This window comes from Delphinapterus leucas, chromosome 10 (assembly GCF_059928025.1).
Source record: "Delphinapterus leucas isolate spDelLeu-1000000601 "Yukka" chromosome 10, BTC_Dleu_Yukka2, whole genome shotgun sequence".
Taxonomy (NCBI): Eukaryota; Metazoa; Chordata; class Mammalia; order Artiodactyla; family Monodontidae; genus Delphinapterus; species Delphinapterus leucas.
In genome coordinates this window covers 39,129,015-39,148,513 of record NC_143138.1, presented here as the reverse complement: position 1 = coordinate 39,148,513, position 19,499 = coordinate 39,129,015, and the positions used below count along the sequence as shown (strand labels likewise).

At 42.2% G+C, this 19,499-nt stretch overlaps 1 protein-coding gene across 1 annotated transcript in view; it reads left to right on the top strand.

Annotated features, from left to right (window-relative positions):
• LOC111178729 (uncharacterized) overlaps nucleotides 1-19,499 on the top strand; it is a 176,143-nt gene that overhangs the window by 26,557 nt on the left and 130,087 nt on the right. Inside the window, exons 8-9 of the mRNA XM_089919870.1 lie at nucleotides 8-108; nucleotides 1,143-1,220. The gene's annotated coding sequence lies outside the window, so the exon portion shown is untranslated. The remainder of the gene's footprint in view (nucleotides 1-7; nucleotides 109-1,142; nucleotides 1,221-19,499) is intronic.

The following is a 19,499-nucleotide window of genomic DNA, read 5'->3' as shown; positions in this document are numbered from 1 at the left end:
CCACCAGGTGGCGACAGGAACCTACCCGCTGCGAGAGGGTCAGCCAGGCTGAAGGAGAGGACCACTGGGAATAACGCAAAGATTTTCGAGAACTTTTTTGAGTACTAGGTAAATGCTAAATCTTTATTTTCTTTCACTTCCATTTACTTAATGCAACAGTCCTGTGGTAGGCGCCATTACCCTCCTTTAGGGGATGAAATGGAGGTGGTGCTGGTAACTGGCGACCAGGAATTTAACCCAGTCAGTAGGACTCCACATTACTCTCTTAACCACTGAAGTCATAGTCACAGCTACAGCGGCCTTTGGAATTCCTCGGGCCCTGTGATTCCCAAACCTGTATGATGATAAAAATCACCTGAGGCTCTTTTAAAAAAATTCAGAATTCCTGGGTCCCAGGACAGGCACTGAATTAGAATCTCCCAGGAAAATGGGCTTGGGAATGTGTGTGGTTAACAGAAGTTCCTGTTTGGAAACATGAATCTGCTCTCAGAGAGGGAAAGTAACCTGCCCAAGGTCACACAGCCAATCCCCTCCAACCTCTTAATACCCTCTAATTCGGAAGCCAGGCCATACCCCCCAAAAGATGAGACAATATAGCACATGACCCAGCAATTCCACTTCTGGGTATATGCCCCAAAGAGTTAAAAGTAGGACCTTGAAGAGATATTTGAGCACCCATGTTCATAGCAGCATTATTCACAATAGCTAAAAGGTGGATGCCACCCAAGTGTCCTTCAACAGATGAATGGATAAGCAAATGTGGTGTATACATAAAATGTATTATTATTCAGCCTTAAAAAGGAAGGGAATTTTGACATATGCTACAACATGGGTAAACTTTGAGGGTATTATGCTAAATGAAATAAGCCCATCACAAGAAGACAAATACTGTATGATTCCACTTATAAGAGGTACCTAACATAGTCAAATTCATAGAGGCAGAAAGTAGAATGGTGGTTTCCAGGGGCTGAGGGGAGGGGGCAATGGGGAGTTATTGTTTAATGGCTACAGAGTTTCAGTTTTGCCAAATGAAAATGGTTCTGGAGGTAGATGGTTGCACAATAATATGAATGTACTTACATTGAACTGTACACTTAAAAATGGTTAAGATGGTTAATTTTATGTTATGTGTATTTTACTAGGATACAAAAAGTCGGAAAAAAAAGATAAGACAATCTATACCCAGCCCTGGAGGGTTGATAGTGGTGAAGCATGAGAAGGTGTGTGATTTTCTTCATCTTTTGAACGATTTTATGAATAAATATTATACGGAATTTGATGAGTATTGTCAGATCACCTCTCTCCTCAAAAAGGATTGTACTAATAATGTATGGATGTACTTTTTTCCCAATAACTTCACCAATTTTGGGTTTTATTATTTTACTTTTTTTCCTGTTTAATGGGTGAGAGATAGTACTTCATTATTATTTAAATTTGCATTACCGCTTGTTAGACTTAAAGTCGAAGATCCAGAATTGACCAGTGTCATTGATAGCCTCAGAATGATTTTCCTCAAAATGTTAATTCTTGGGGAATTCCCTGGCAGTCCAGTGGTTAGGACTCTGTGCTTCCACTGTAGGGTGCCTGGGTTCGATCCCTGATCTGGGAGCTAAGATCCCCACAAGCCACACACACAGCCAGAACAAAGAAACAAACAAACAAAATGTTAATTCTCGATTTATTATACTGAATAAAACAAGTCCATGTTTATTGTTAAAGTAAATTAAAAAACCTACTAGGTCTGTTATTGAGAGGAGAAAGTGGCTCCTGCTTGAGCTTCTGCCATGATTGTTCCTGCTTATTCAACATTAATTCCAGGTTCTGAGATGGAGGCTCACAAAGAGAGGGGTGGGTTTGGAGACCACAAGTGTAAAAACTCCTGTTCATTTTGTGGCACCTCGTGGCGGCCCTCCCAGTGGCTGTTCTTACGTACCTTCTAGGCCACTCTCCTTGTGATGGGGCAAAAATGGTCAGTGAGAGGCTGGCATAGACATGTGCCCCTCCCCCCCAAACATAAAAGAGTCCTGTAATTATTGGTCCAATTTCTCCTCCCTCCATCTTCCCTTCCTAAAGAAGCCTGATTCTTCCATGTGGGAAAGTGGCTGAGTTGAGCTGGGTATGGACGAGGAGCATTTTTGATCGCTTTATTTTTTTTTTTGGTGGGAGATAGAGATTGAGTAGCTCCAGGGCATGAGGAGATTTTAATTAGTGTGGCTTTGAACTATGTATTTGACTCCCTTTAAATCCCTTGAGAGGTGTGACTAAAGAATGAAATTGCTTGTTAATTACTTTAGGCTATTGGGTTGTATTTCTTGTGTCAGATACCATTCTGAGACTGAGTCACATGTGCCCACATTTTATTAGGGTTCCACCCTTACTAATGAAGACTTGGGCATGAGCTCTCGAGCCTCCAACACCCTGGGGTCTTGGCTCCTTGACAGCCCTGCCACCCACCACCAAGGCCACACCTTGGACCCTGTCATCACCCGAAACTGCTCCACCTCTGAAATTACAATTCAGACGTCCCACTCTTTAGTGACAATCACCTCCCCCAACCCCTGCCCACTTTCCTCTACCACACCTCTCCCCTGACCCCACTGGGGCTTCTAGCCCATTGATCCCTATTGTTCTGCCCAAGCATCTTTTCCCTTTTCTGTTGGTAATGACACCCACTTATTCCTTGGAGGAAACTTCATTTTTTCTCCCATATGGGTAATATGATTCAGGTGAGGCTGACTCTACCCTCACATCTGGGCAATCATACTTCAGATTCTTGGCTACATCAGTTGGTCAGGGGTGGGCATGTGACCCTGTTCAGTCCAGGGAGAGCCAACCCAGTACTATTGATGAGACGCCAGAGAAGGGGACGTTTTCTTTCTGCTCATGTGGCTCACCTTGCAGAACTTAGCCTGGACTTGTGAGGGCTGTCCTGGGGTCGAGAGCCTGCAGGATAAGGAGGAAAGCCGAGCAAAGAGGGGAGGTTCCTAATAATCTCATTGGAGTATCTGGAACCAACCATTCCTGAAACTACCCTGGGTTTTTCAGATTTGTGAGTTGATGTCTGAGATCTGTGAGTCAGGATTAGATTCTATCACCTGAAACAGACGTGGCTATTACAGTGCCACTCCATTGAGGCTCTAGATGAGGGGTGCCTAGACGTGGTTGCTCATCAGAATCACACGGGAAGTGTGATTTTTCCCTTAAAACCTTTATAGATACAGAAAAAAGCATAAAACATAAATGTATAAGTTAATGTATTATTACAAAGCCAACTCCCATTGTAACCTCATCAAGGTCAAGAAAGAGAACACTGGGGACTTCCCCAGTGGTCCAGTGGTTAAGACTCCGCCCTTCCAATGCAGGGGGTCGTGGATTCAATCCCTGGTTGGGGAACTAAGACGGTTTGGCCAAAAAAAAAAAAAGAATGTTGTTCGACTCAAAGCCTCAGCCCCTCCTCCCCTACGTGGAACCACCACCCTGACTTCTGTGCAATCTCATTCTTGCTTCTCTTGATCATTTTCAGTATGCTTTCCTAGACACTATGGGGTAGTTTTGCCTGTTTTATTTATTTATTTTTTAAAGAAGTACCTCTCTTCTTTAATATTTGCAGTTATTTTCTAACATTTATTTTATTTATTTTTTTGGCTGCATTGGGTCTTAGTTGCAGCACACGTGATCTTCGTTGCGTCATGTGGCATCTTTCATTGCGGCATGGGGACTCTTCGTTGTGGGGCGCGGGCTTCTCTCTAGTTGTGGCGTGTGGGTTTTTCTCTCTCTTGTGGTGGTGTGCGGGCTCCAGGTCATGTGGGCTCTGTAGTTTGGGGCGTGCAGGCTCTCTCGTTGAGACATGTGAGCTCCGTAGTTGTGGTGCACGGGCTTAGTTACCCCGCAGCATGTGGGATCTTAGGTCCCTGACCAGGGATCGAACCTGTGTCCCCTGCATTGGAAGGCGGATTCTTTACCATTGGACCACCAGGGAAGTCCCAGTTTTGCCTGTTTTAGAATGTTGTACAAATGGAATTATTTATTAATCTTAATGAAGCCAAATTTGTCAGACTTTTCATTTAAGGTTGGTGCTTTTGTATCAGGAAATCTGTCACCACCCTGAGGCTTTCATCCTCAAACTTTTCTTTCACCTTCTATCGCCTTTTATAATCTTTATTGTTCTTTATTCTAATCTTTTATTGTCTTTATGATCCCACTATGGTGTGAGGTAAGGGTCGAGTTTCATTTTTTCCCTATATGAACACTCAATCTGTTTATCGAAAAGGCTCATCTTTCCCTGCACTCTTTCGTGCTACATAAATCACAGCTTGTGTCCATCTCGGTGTCAGCTTCTAGTCTTTTCTTCAGTCTGTCTATCCTTGCAAAAATACTACCCTCTCCTAATCACTGTACTTTTATGAAGTTTGATATTCAGTAGAGCGATATTCCTATATATATATATATATATATATTTAGGAAGATATTCTTGGCCATTTCATCGCCATATTATTTTATTTATTTTATAAATTTAATTAATTAATTTATATTGGTTGCGTTGGGTCTTTGTTGCTGCACGTGGGCTTTTCTCTGGTTGCAGCGAGTGGGGGCTACTCTTCGTTGCGGTGCACAGGCTTCTCATTGCGATGGCTTCTCTTGTTGTGGAGCACGGGCTCTAGGCGTGCGGGCTCAGTAGTTGTGGCTCATGGGCTTAATTGCTCCGTGGCATGTGGGATCTTCCCGGACCAGTGCTCGAACCTGTGTCCCCTGCATTGGCAGGCAGATTCTTAACCACTGTGCCACCAGGGAAGCCCCCTCCATATGTATTTTAGAATCAACCTGTCACATTCTACCAAAAAAAAAAAAACAAACCATGAGGATTTTGATTTGATTGCATCCAATCTACAGATCAGTACATTGTTCAAAAATGAGTCTTCTAATTCTTTTTTTTTTCACATGTGCACATATTAAGAAGAGAAGATATAAGATGGGGGAGACCTAACAAAATTTGTTTTTTTTCCAGCTTTATTGAGATATAATTGATGTATAACACTGTGTATTTTTAAGGTATACAATGTGATGATTTAATACATTTATAAATTGCAAAATGATTACCACCATAGCATTAGCTAACACTCCAACCAGTCACATAATTACCATTTCTTTTGTGTGGTGAGGACATTTAAGATCTACTCTCTTAGCAATTTCAAGTATGTAATAGGGTATTATTAGCTATAATCACCATGCTGTACATTACATCCCCAAAACTTATTAATCTTATGACTAGAAGTTTGCATCCTGGAAGTTTATCTTCCAGTCTTCGAACATGGTGTGAGTGTGTGTGTGTGTGTCCACTCATGCGTATACTCACACACATACATTTATTCAGTTAATTAAAAATTTTTTTCTCTATAATGTGTTTTGCACATCTTTTGTTAATTTTTTTTTTTTTGGCTGCATTGGGTCTTCATTGCTATGCGCGGGCTTTCTCTAGTTGTGGCGAGCGGAGGCTACTCTTCGTTGCGGTGCTTGGGCTTCTTATTGCGGTGGCTTCTCTTGTTGCGGAGCACGGGCTCTAGGCGCTCAGGCTTCAGTAGTTGCAGCACACGGGCTCAGTAGTTGCGGCCCATGGGCTCTATGGTATGCGAGCTTTGGTAGTTGTGGTGTGCGGGCTGAGTAGTTGTGGCTCATGGGCTCTAGAGCACAGGCTCAGTAGTTGTGGCGCACGGGCTTAGTTGCACTGTGGCATGTGGGATCTTCCCGGACCAGGGCTCAAGCCCATGTTCCCTGCATTGGCAGGCGGATTCCTAACCACTGCGCCACCAGGGAAGTCCCTCTTTTGTTAAATTTATTCCTAGATAATTGCTATCTTTTTTAATGCTCTTCAAGTGTCTTATTTAAAGTCCAGATTTTTTGGCTCAGCCTCTGGAGAGTCTGATTGAGTAGTTCTGGGTGGGCCCAGTGATTCTGATGTGCAGCCAGGCCTGGGAACATGGGCCTCTCTGGGGCTCCCCTCATGATCTCTTTTCAAACGTATTCAGCCCCCTCCCCCTCCCAACTGGCCCCATCCCATAAGCTGATGAACAGGCTCAAGTCTCTCTCTCTTGGAGTAAGCCTGCTAATCCCCTCAAGGTCCTGCCATCACATTTTTTTTTCCTGACATCACATTTTTATCCCACTCACAGCCACACTTTCAGAAGGGGTTGTCTACACCTATGATTTCAACTTTTTATGCTTGTGTATACCTAAATAAATTTGAAAAACCATGTAGCCCCTCACACATTTTAAAATTGACATCTAATTCAAATCATCCTTACCCACCCCTGTGTCCTTCTGGTCTACCAAGCGGGCTTTTTCTCTTGGCTCCCTCATGCTCCCTCACCCTCTGCAGGGTGGCCTCTGGTGCCTAAATGCCACTAAATCTGCTCTACTCAAGGTCTTTAGGCTTCCCTGTCACTAAATTGCAGGGACAGTTTCAGTCTTTGTCTTACCTGCCTTCTCTGCAGCATTTGAAGCTCTTGGCACTCCTTCATTTTACATGCTCTCTCCCTGGGTGCCCATGACATCACACTTTCCTGCTCTCCCCTCCTCCCTTCTAACTAGCTACTTACTGACTGTGATGAGTGATTGAAGGGAACAAGCAGGCAGAGGGGATGGAGGGTGCCAGTCAATGGAGGGTACCATGGGATGGAGGGTACCAAGGGATGGAGGGTACCAGGGGATGGAGGGCACCAGGAATGGAAGGTACCATGGGATGGAGGGTACCAGGGGATGGAGGGCGCCAGGGAATGGAGGGTACCAGGGAATGGAGGGTGCCAGGGAATGGAGGGTACCAGGGGGTGGAGGATACCAGAGAATGGAAGGTACCATAGGATGGAGGGTACCAAGGGATGGAGGGTACCATGGGATGGAGGGCACCAGGGAATGGAGGGAATAAGGGGATGGAGGGCACCAGGGAATGGAGGGAATAAGGGGATAGAGGGTACTGGGGAGTGGAGGGTAATTGAGTTTCCTTGGCTCCATCCTCTTCCTATCCCATAATGCCAATCCCATACCAAGATTTGTTGATCATACCCACACACACAACATTTTTTCCCTCAATGAAGAAAAAATTAATGTTGATCATTGTAAAAATTTAAGCATGTTGAAAAGAAAAAGAGAAAATTTAAATCACCTGAAATCCCCCAACCCTGAGAAAACCCACCATTATAACATTGGTGCTTGTCCCTTCATTTGCCTCTCTGTGCATTTACACACACCAAATGTGTTCATTTACAAAAAGTTGGAAAAATGGTTATTATTATAGATGCCTTTTTTCTTTTAAAATTTTTACTTATTTATCATTTTGACTTTTCTTCCCCAGAAAACCACTGTTAAAACTCTGGTATGTGTCCTTCTAGACTTTCCACTTGTTGATAGAATCACACATAAAAAACCTGGAACATATATAGCAGCAGTCCCCAACCTTTTTGGCACCAGGGGCCGGTTTCGTGGAAGACAATTTTTCCATGGACGGGGTGGTGGTGGTGGGGTGGATGGTTCAGGCGGTAATGGGAGCGATGGGGAGTGGCAGATGAAGCTTTGCTCGCTTGCCTGCTACTAACCTCCTGCTGTGCAGTTCAGTTCCTTACAGGCCGCGGACCCCTGATGTATAGGATTATTTTTGTCACTATTTTTATATAAAAGTGTGACCATGTTATATACATATCTCTTCTTCTTGCTTATTTGACTTAACCCTTCACATCAGTTAGCATAGTGCTAAATTCCTCCTTTTTAATGGCTGTATAATATTCTGCAACATGGATGCACCACCATTTATTCACTCATTGCCTTATTAAGGTGCATTCCTTTTGTTTTTCAGTTTTGTCTTGTTTTGTTTTCACCACCTTGACTAATGCTACCATAAATATTCTTGGACATATCCATCTTTATGTGCTCTTGCTTTTATTTATTTTTAAAGTGGGTTGATTCCCAGGTGTGAATTGTTGAGTTAAAGGGTGTGTGTATTTCAATTTTAATAGATCTTTCCAGATTGTTTTCCCAAATGGCTGTAAGGAAACACTTTTTCACCAGAAATGAATGAGAGTAGAGCCATTTAACCCATATTCCCACAAACAATAGGTGTCATTTGTGTTTTTCTTTTCTGTTGATCTGTGGGTATTAATTAATTAATTAATTTATTTTTGGCTGCGTCGGGTCTTAGTTGCAGAGCATAGGCTTCTCTTTGGTTGTGGCGTGTGGGCTCCAGGGTGCGTGGGCTCTGTAGTTTGTGACACGCAGCCTCTCTAGTTGAGGAGTGTGAGCTCAGTAGTTGTGGCACATGGGCTTAGTTGCCCCGCAGCATGTGGAATCTTAGTTCCCTGCCCAGGGATCAAACTGGTGTCGCCTGCATCATAGGGAGGATTCTTTACCACTGGACCACCAGGGAAGTCCTGATCTGTGGGTATTAAGTGGTAACACGCTATTGCTTTAATGTACATTTCCCTGACAACTAGTAAGACTAAATATCGTCTCATATTCTTGTTAGACACTTGGATTGCTCTTCTGGGAACTAGTTCTGCGCTTTTCCTTTTTTCCAGTGGATTATTTGTCTTTTTCTTATCACTTTATCAGAGCTCTTTTTTTTTTTTTTTGCCGCACTACGTGGCTTTCGTGATCTTAGCTCCCCAACCAGGGATTGAACCTGGGCCACGGCAGTGAAAGTGCTGAATCCTAATCACTGGACCACCAGGGAATTCCCAGGAGCTCTTTGTATAATATAGATATTAACTCGTCTTTCACATGGATTTCAAATGGTTCCCTATTCTATTAATTCCCTTTGACTTTGGTTGAGGTATCTTTAGCCATACACAATTTACCATTTTAATGTAATTAAATGTGTCGACCTTTTCTCTTATAGTTTCTGTCTTCCTGGTCTGGCTTAAAAGGTTTTTTGGAGGGAATTCCCCGGTGGTCCAGGAGTTAGGACTCAACACTTTCACTGCCGTGGCCTGGGTTCAGTCCCTGGTTGGGGAACCAAGATCCCGCAAGCTGCAAGGCACGGCCTAAAATAAAATAAAAGGCTTTTTGTAATATATTTTTATATATTCTGCATATTGTTTACATGTACACATTTAAACCATCTGAAATTTGTTTTTTGTTTCACTATGGTGAGAGATAGGGGTTCTACCTCATTTTCTTCCTGGTGGGATCCCAGTTGAGTCAGCAACACTTATTTATTTATTTTTTGCTGATCAGTTTTTTTAAAAATTTATTTTATTTATTTATTTTTGGCTGCATCGAGTCTTCGCTGCTGCACACAGGCTTTCTCTAGTTGCGGCGAGCAGGGGCTACTCATCGTTGTGGTGCGTGGGCTTCTCATTGCCGTGGCTTCTCTTGTGGCGGAGCACGGGCTGTAGGCACGTGAGCTTCAGTAGTTGTGGCACATGGGCTCAGTAGTTGTGGCTCACGGGCTTAGTTGCTCCACGGCATGTGGGATCTTCCTGGACCAGGGCTCGAACCCGTGTCCCCTGCAATGGCAGGTGGATTCTTAACCACTGCGCCACCAGGGGAGCCCCTATTTTTTTTTAATATTTATTTATTTGGCTGCGCTGGGTCTTAGTTGTGGCATGTGGGATCTTCGTTGCCACGTGCGGGATCTTCGTTGCAGCATGCGGGATCTTTTTTTCTCTTTTTTTTACTTGTGGCATGCAGGATCTAGTTCCCTGACCAGGGATAGAACCTGGGCCCCCTGCATTGGGAGCGGGAGTCTTAACTACTGGACCACCAGGGAAGTCCCAGCAACACTTATTAAATAAAGTACCATTCTTTCCTCACCAAACTGAAATTTCACCATTGCTACATTTTAAATCAAATCTATGTTGGTATCTGGTCTTGTGCTCTCTTCTCTTTCACTGAATTTTTCATCAATTTCTTGACCATTCTTGGAAAAGTGTTGGTAAGTGTCAGAGTTCTGGAAAAGCCCATCTTCCCCACGTCCTTAGCTGGACTTGAAGGGTGAGCAGCCTAGATTACTGCATACACCCGGCAAGACAACCCCTCCCCAGCATATACCAGATTGTTTCGGCGTGGTATGCGTATACATACTTCTCTGCACTACTTTTCTCCCTGACAGCCTCACCAGCCACTCAGCCTCACCACTGATCTGCTGCAGATGCCAGGACTAATCTCATTACACCCTTAATCCCTGTTTATGGTCCCTGGTCAGCCTCGTCCCTGCATCTAATCCCCATCTGGCCCTGCTTCCCCTTCTTTCATCCTGTCTCCTGCCCCCTAACTACTAAAACCCTTCACCAAGCCCCTCCAAACTCAGGCATGAGAAGGGCCCTAGGATTTGTCTTCTGTGGACAGTTCCTTCATCTTCTAGATCTTCTGGAAAACTGGATCTCCCTGGTGACACTGCTTTCCCCACCACTAGCTCAAATGGTGACTGTCTTCTCTCCTTCACTCCTCCTGCCACTGGGCCAAGATTGACCTACTTGCTTTGCTTCCAGAAAATAATCCTTCACTTTCCCCAAACTCCCAGCTTTAAATCTTATGCTATTTAACAGAACTATTGTTGCAGACATCTACTGACCCTTGGTTGGTCCTTCTGATTCCTTGAAAGAGTTAGTACCTAATTCATTGCCCTTCTTGCTAATACCACTCCAGTAATAATTTTTTTGAAGTATAATTGACCTACAACACTATATTAGTTCCTGGTGTACAACATGGTGATTCAATATGTCTATGCATTACAAAGTGCTCACCACAATAAGTTACCATGTGTCACCATACAAAGATATCACATAATTTTTGACTATATTCCCCACACTGTACATTTCATCTCCATGACTCATTTATTTTGAAACCGGAAGTTTGTACCTCTTAATTCCCTTTACCTATTTCACTCATTCCCTCCACCCCCTACCCCTTTGGCAACCATCTATTTGTTCTCTGTGTCAATGACTCTGTTTTTTTGTTTTTTTTTAAATATTTGTTTATTTATTTATTTCCTTGGTTGTACCTGGTCCCAGTTGTGGCAGGCGGACTCCTTAGTTGTGGCATGCGAACTCTTAGTTGCTGCATGCATGTGGGATCTAGTTCCCTGACCAGGGATCGAACCCAGGCCCCTTGCAGTGGGACCACGGAGTCTTATCCACTGTGCCACCAGGGAAGTCCCTCTAGTTTTTTTTTTTTTTTCTGAATTTTATTTATTTTTTTATACAGCAGGTTCTTATTAGCCATCCATTTTATACATATTAGTGTATACATGTCAATCCCAATCTCCCAATTCATCACCCCACCACCACCACCCCACGCCGCTTTCCCCCCCTTGGTGTCCATATGTTTGTTCTCTACATCTGTGTCTCAATTTCTGCCCTGCAAACCAGTTCATCTGTACCATTTTTCTAGATTCCACATATATGCGTTAATATACGATATTTGTTTTTCTCTTTCTGACTTACTTCACTCTGTATGACAGTCTCTAGATCCATCCACATCTCTACAAATGACCCAATTTCGTTCCTTTTTATGGCTGAGTAATATTCCATTGTATATATGTATCACATCTTCTTTATCCATTCATCTGTCGATGGGCATTTCAGTTGCTTCCATGACCTGGCTATTGTAAATAGTGCTGCAATGAACATTGGGGTGCATGTATTTTTTTGAATTATGGTTTTCTCTGGGTATATGCCCAGTAGTGGGATTGCTGGGTCATATGGTAATTCTATTTTTAGTTTTTTAAGGACCCTCCATACTGTTCTCCGTAGTGGCTGTATCAATTTACATTCCCACCAACAGTGCAAGAGGGTTCCCTTTTCTCCGCACCCTCTCCAGCATTTGTTGTTTGTAGATTTTCTGATGATGCCCATTCTAACTGGTGTGAGGTGATACCTCATTGTAGTTTTGATTTGCATTTCTCTAATAATTAGTGATGTTGAGCAGCTTTTCATGTGCTTCTTGGCCATCTGTATGCCTTCTTTGGAGAAATGTCTATTTAGGTCATCTGCCCATTTTTGGATTGGGTTGTTTGTTTCTTTAATATTGAGCTGCATGAGCTGTATATATATTTTGGAAATTAATCCTTTGTCCGTTGATTCGTTTGCAAATATTTTCTCCCATTCTGAGGGTTGTCTTTTCGTCTTGTTTATGGTTTCCTTTGCTGTGCAAAAGCTTTTAAGTTTCATTATGTCCCATTTGTTTATTTTTGTTTTTATTTCCCTTACTCTAGGAGGTGGATCAAAAAAGGTCTTGCTGTGATTAATGTCAAAGAGTGTTTTCCTCTAAGAGTTTTATACTGTCCGGTCTTACATTTAGGTCTCGAATCCATTTTGAGTTTATTTTTGTGTATGGTGTTAGGGAGTGTTCTAATTTCATTCTTTTACATGTAGCTTTCCAGTTTTCCCAGCACCACTTATTCAAGAGACTGTCTTTTCTCCATTGTATATCTTTGCCTCTTATGTCATAGATTAGTTGACCACAGGTGCGTGGGTTTATCTCTGGGCTTTCTATCTTGTTCCATTGATCTATGTTTCTGTTTTTGTGCCAGTACAATATTGTCTTGATTACTGTAGCTTTGTAGTATAGTCTGAAGTCAGGGAGTCTGATTCCTCCAGCTCCATTTTTTTCCCTCAAGACTGCTTTGGCTACTCGGGGTCTTTTGTGTCTCCATACAAATTTTAAGATGATTTGTTCTAGTTCTGTAAAAAATGCCATTGGTAATTTGATAGGGATTGCATTGAATCTGTAGATTGCTTTGGGTAGTATAGTCATTTTCACAATATTGATTCTTCCAATCCAAGAACATGGTATATCTCTCCATCTGTTGGTATCATCTTTAATTTCTTTCATCAGTGTCTTATAGTTTTTGCATACAGGTCTTTTGTCTCCCTAGATAGGTTTATTCCTAGGTATTTTATTCTTTTTGTTGCAATGGTAAATGGGAGGGTTTACTTAATTTCTCTTTCAGATTTTTCATCATTAGTGTATAGGAATGCAAGAGATTTCTGTGCATTAATTTTTTATCCTGCAACTTTACCAAATTCATTGATTAGCTCTAGTAGTTTTCTGGTGGCATCTTTAGTATTCTCTGTGTATAGTATCATGTCATCTGCAAACAGTGACAGTTTTACTTCTTCTTTTCCAGTTTGTATTCCTTTTACTTTTTTTTCTTCTCTGATTGCCGTGGCTAGGACTTCCAAAACTGTGTTGAATAATAGTGGTGAGTGTGGACATCCTTGTCTTGTTCCTGATCTTGGAGGAAATGCTTTCAGGTTTTCACCATTGAGAATGATGTTTGCTGTGGGTTTGTCATATATGGCCTTTATTATGTTGAGGTAGGTTCCCTCTGTGCCCACTTTCTGGAGAGTTTTTATCATAGATGGGTGTTGAATTTTGTCAAAAGCTTTTTCTGCATCTATTGAGATGATCATATGGTTTTTATTCTTCAGTTTGTTAATATGGTGTGTCACATTGATTGATTTGCGTATATTGAAGAATCCTGGCATCCCTGGGATAAATCCCACTTGATCATGGTGTATGATCCTTTTGATGTGTTCTTGGAGTCTGTTTGCTAGTATTTTGTTGAGGATTTTTGCATCTATATTCATTAGTGATATTGGTCTGTAATTTTCTTTTTTTGTAGTATCTTTGTCTGGTTTTGGTATCAGGGTGATGGTGGCCTCATAGAATGAGTTTGGGAGTGTTCCTTCCTCTGCAATTCTTTGGAAGTTTGAGAAGGATCGGTGTTAGCTCGTCTCTAAATGTTTAATAGAATTCACCTGTGAAGCCATCTGGTCCTGGACTTTTGTTTGTTGGAAGATTTTTAATCACAGTTTTAATTTCATTATTTGTGATTGGTGTGTTCATATTTTCTATTTCTTCCTGGTTCAGTCTTGGAAGGTTATACCTTTTTAAGAATTTGTCCATTTCTTCCAGATTGTCCATTTTATTGGCATAGAGTTGCTTGTAGTAGTCTCTTAGGATGCTTTGTATTTCTGTGGTGTCTGTTGTAACTTCTCCTTTTTCATTTCTAATTTTATTGATTTGAGTCCTCTCCCTCTTTTTCTTGATGAGTCTGGCTAATGGTTTATCAATTTTGTTTATCTTCTCAAAGAACCAGCTTTTAGTTTTATTGATCTTTGCTGTTGATTTCTTTGTTTCTATTTCATTTATTTCTGCTCTGATCTTTATGATTTCTTTCCTTCTGCTAACTTTGGGTTTTGTTTGTTCTTCTTTCTCTAGTTCCTTTAGGTGTAGGGTTAGATTGTTTATTTGAGATTTTTCTTGTTTCTTGAGGTAGGCTTGTGTAGCTATAAACTTCCCTCTTAGAACTGCTTTTGCTGCATCCCATAGGTTCTGGATCATCGTGTTTTCATTGTCATTTGTCTCTAGGTATTTTTTGATTTCCTCTTTGATTTCTTCTGTGATGTCTTGGTTATTTAGTAACGTATTGTTTAGCCTCCATGTGTTTGTGTTTTTTATGTTGTAATTCATTTTTAATCTCATAGCGTTGTGGTCAGAAAAGATGCTTGATATGATTTCAATTTTCTTAAATTTACTGAGGCTTGATTTGTGGCCCAAGATGTGATCTATCCTGGTGAATGTTCCGTGCGCACTTAAGAAAGTGTAATCTGCTGTTTTTGGATGGAATGTCCTATAAATATCAATTAAATTTATCTGGTCTATTGTGTCAGTTAAAGCTTGAGTTTCCTTATTAATTTTCATTTTGGATGATCTGTCCATTGGTGAAAGTGGGGTGTTAAACTCCCCTACTATGATTGTGTTACTGTTGATTTCCTCTTTTATAGCTGTTAGCAGTTGCCTTATATATTGAGGTGCTCCTATGTTAGGTGCATATATTTATAATTGCTATACCTTCTTCTTGGATTGATCATTATGTAGTGTGATCATTATGTAGTGTCCTTCCTTGTCTTATGTAACATTCTTTATTTTAAAGTCTATTTTATCTGATGTGAGTATTGCTACTCCAGCTTTCTTTTGATTTCCATTTGCATGGAATATCTTTTTCCATCCCCTCACTTTCAGTCTGTATGTGTCCCTAGGTCTGAAGTGGGTCTCTTGTAGACAGCATATATATGGGTCTTGTTTTTGTGTCCATTCAGCAAGCCTGTGTGTTTTGATTGGAGCATTTAATCCATTCACGTTTAAGGTAATTATAAATATGTATGTTCCTATTACCATTTTCTTAATGTTTTGGGTTTGTTTTTGTAGGTCCTTTTCTTCTCTTGTGTTTCCCACTTAGAGAAGTTCCTTTAGCATTTGTTGTAGAGCTGGTTTGATGGTGCTGATTTCTCTGAGCTTTTGCTTGTCTGTAAAGCTTTTGATTTCTCCATTGAATCTGAATTAGATCCTTGCCGGGTAGAGTAATCTTGGTTGTAGGTTCTTCCCTTTCATCACTTTAAGTATATCATGCCACTCCCTTCTGGCTTGTAGAGTTTCTGCTGAGAAATCAGCTGTTAACCTTATGGGAGTTCCCTTGTATGTTATTTGTTGTTTTTCCCTTGCTGCTTTCAATAATTTTTCTTTGTCTTTAATTTTTGCCAGTTTGATTACTATGTGTCTCAGCATGCTTCTCCTTGGGTTTATCCTGCCTGGGACTCTCTGTGCTTGCTGGACTTGGGTGGCTGTTTCCTTTCCCATGTTAGGGAAGTGTTCGACTATAATCTCTTCAAATATTTTCTCGGGTCCTTTCTCTCTCTCTTCTCCTTCTGGGACCCCTATGATGCAAGTGTTGTTGCATTTAATGTTGTCCCAGAGGTCTCTTAGGCTGTCTTCATTTCTTTTCATTCTTTTTTCTTTATTTTGTTCCATGGCAGTGAATTCCACCATTCCGTCTTCCAGGCCACTTATCCGTTCTTCTGCCTCAGTAATTCTGCTATTGATTCCTTCTAGTGTATTTTTCATTTCAGTTATTGTATTGTTCATCTCTGTTTGTTTGTTCTTTAATTCTTCTAGGTCTTTGTTAAACATTTCTTGCATCTTCTCGATCTTTGCTTCCATTCTTTTTCCGAGGTCCTGGATCATCTTCACTATCATTATTCTGAATTCTTTTTCTGGAAGGTTGCCTATCTCCACTTCATTTAGTTGTTTTTCTGGGGTTTTATCTTGTTCCTTCATCTGGTAGATAGCCCTCTGCCTTTTCATCTTGTCTATCTTTCTGTGAATGTGGTTTTTGTTCTACAGGCTGCAGGATTGTAGTTCTTCTTGCTTCTGCTGTCTTTTTGGTTCTGTAGTTCTTCTTGCTTCTGTTCTTATTGCTTCTGCTGTCTTACCTCTGGTGGATGAGGCTAGTCCCTCTGTTTTGTTATGTTTGTTCATTTGTTTTATTTTTTAGATTCCACATATAAGTAAAATCATTCAGTATTTGTCTTTCTCTGTCTGACTTCTTTCACTTAGCACGATACCCTCATGGTCTATCCATGTTGTTGCAAATGGCAAGATTTCATTATTTTTTTAATGGCTGAGTAATATTCCATTTCATATATATATATGTAACATCTTCTTTATCCATTCATCTATTGATGGGCACTTAGTTTCTTCCATACCTTGGCAATTGTAAATAACGCTGCAACAAACATAGGGATGCATGTATCTTATCAAATAGGTGGTTTTGTTTTCTTTGGAAAAATACCCAGAAGTGGAATTGCTGGATTGTGTGGTAGTTCTATTTTTAATATTTTGAGGAACCTCTATACTGTTTTTCATAGTGGCTACACCATTTTACACTCCTACCAACAGCACACAAGGGTTCCCTTTTCTCCACATCCTCACCAATGCTTGTTATTTCTTGTCTTTTTGTTGATGGCCATTCTGACAGGTGTAAGGTGATAGCTCACTGTGGTTTTGATTTGCATTTCCCTCATGATTAGTGATGATGAACATTTTTTCATGTACCTGTTGGTCATCTGTATGTCTTCTTTGGAAAAATGTCTATTCAGCTACTCTGCCCATTTTCAATAGGCTGTTTGTTCCAGTCATAATTCTTTTTTTAAAAATTAATTAACTAATTTAATTAATTAATTTGTTTTTTGGCTGCATTGGGTCTTTGTTGCTGCACGCGGGCTTCTAGTTGTGGTGAGTGGGGGCTACTCTTCCTTGTGGTCTGCGAGCTTCTCATTGCAGTGGCTTCTCTTGTGGAGCATGGGCTCTAGGCGCACAGGCTTCAGTAGTTGTGGCACGTGGGCTCAGTAGTTGTGGCTCACGGGCTCTAGAGCGCAGGCTCAGTAGTTGTGGCGCACGGGGTTAGTTGCTCCGCGGCATGTGGGATATTCCCGGACCAGGACTCGAACCCGTGACCCCTGCATTGGCAGGCAGATTCTTAACCCCTGCGCCACCAGGGAAGCCTCTCCAGTCATAATTCTTTACATGTTCAGTGTCCACATAGATGATCCTTCCCATCCCTGGCCTCTCAGTCCCCTGACTTCTCTCTACATGTGACCTTGCCCTTCACCTGGCCTCAGAACTCTCCCCCATGGTCACACCTGAGGGTTTGCTGTTACCAGTGACAGGCCTCTCATTTGGGCCTGCCCTTTGTTGGCCCTGCCTGAGATCTGAGCTGTAGGCATCCTCTCTCCACTTATCTCCCCACTCTCCCGGATTCTTCATCTCTATTGCTTTGGGCACTGTCTTTGCCCACTTTGTAGTTTGTGATTTTAGTTATCTCCTAGTTTCATTAGAAGTGGCATTTCTGTTACTGGATTCATCAATATGAGATCACTTACTAGAGACTCTGGATGGGACGTGTGCCCTAGTTATCTGTTGCTGTATAACTTAGTGGCATAAACAATAACTGACTTATTTGCTCATGATTCTGTGGGTCAACAATTTAGTTGGGCTCAGTTGGGTGATTCTTCTTCTGGTCTCACCTGTGGCAGTCTTTGGTGGCTTGGCTGGGGCTGGATGAACTACCCAAGAGAGTTGGCCTGTTAGTGCTGGCCCTCCATTGGGACTGTCTCTCTATGCACTCTCTCATCCTCCAAGAGGACCACCCTGGCTTCTTTCCCTGGCATTCTCAGGGCAGTGAGAGAATGGAAGGGCAGGACGAGTGGAAGCTGCAAAGCCTTTGGGGACCTGACCTCAGAACACCCACAAAATCACCTCTGCCATGTTCTGTTGGTCATAGCACATTACAAGGCCAATTCACATTTAAGGGAGTGGAGAAATAGATGCCCCCCTTGATGGGAATTGCAGTAAAGTCACATTGTGAAGGGGTTTACACACAGAGGGGAGGGATTGTTGCCATTTTATTTTGGCATCTGCCACAGTATGTCAGCTGGTGCAGCTGGGAGAGGAGTTAGCAGTTTGCTTGGGTGATTGACTAAAACTTGGACTCAGTGATTGCCTCCATTTGACGAAGTTGAGGTGCTAGCACGTCCCTGGAATTACGTAGGAGAAGGAGTCCAAACATGCAGGAAAGAAGAAGTGTGAAGTGGATTTGTCACATGTGACAGGCACATCCCCTCCTGTTGCATCTCCTGAGAAGTCCCAGAGGTTACACCTACCCCAGGGCATTAGGATTCTGTAACAAGGGGAGTCCCAGTGTCCTCGACCAGCTCTCTGCTGGCTGCTTCCCACTGTCCAGGCATTGGGGGGGACCCACCCCTGAGACAGGCTCCCATATTTCCATAGGAAAGCTGGAGTCCTGCAGCAGGAGAGGTCACATGGCAGGATTTAGTCACCAGAGCCATAACGGGCATCAGAGAATGGTAATCAGAATGCTTTGATCTGCATGGGTTTCGAGGGTGGCTAATTGACCATGGTGTCCCGAGGAATAAAATAGATGAAAAACCTGTAAAATATTTCTTGATCTGCAGAGCAGAAACATGACAAGTCAGGTGGCCAGAACCCTTAGTCCCCACAATAATGGTCACAGACCCCACCCAGTTTCTGGACCTAACGCAGTTCATAGACTCAGAGCCCCTTTCCTTTTTTAAAAAAATTATTTATTTATTTATTTTTTGGCCACACTGCGCGGCATGCGGGATCTTGGTTCCCGGACCAGGGATCAAACCCATGCCCCCTGCAGTGGAAGCACAGACTCGTAATCACTGGGCCACTAGAGAACACCCCAGAGCCCCTTGATTGAGTTGAGGCTGGGGTCCCTTTGAGACAGGATCTTGCAAATTCCCGTAAGCATACAGTATAAATCTCCCAAGCCCTGCAGCCATTTACTAGGGTAACTGTCTTGGGGAAAGGGACATTCTCAGACTCTTTGGAGATCACTAGATACTGGCTTTGAATTGTCATTAATTCCTGGGAACCAAAAAAGCCAGTAGGGGCTTAAAGTGGTCAGATGACAAACGGAATTTTGGCTAAAATCAAAATCACAGTGAGCCAAGCAGAACCCTAGACCCAACCTGTGGCTCTTTGTAGTTCTTGAATGAATACTTGGACAGGGGTAGAATCCTCACACTGGCTCTCAGAGCCATTGAATAAAGGCTATTTTGGCAGGAAGGACCACAAGGAAGAATCCCAGAACTTACCCTCTGTAACCAGGTAGTAAAGTAAAA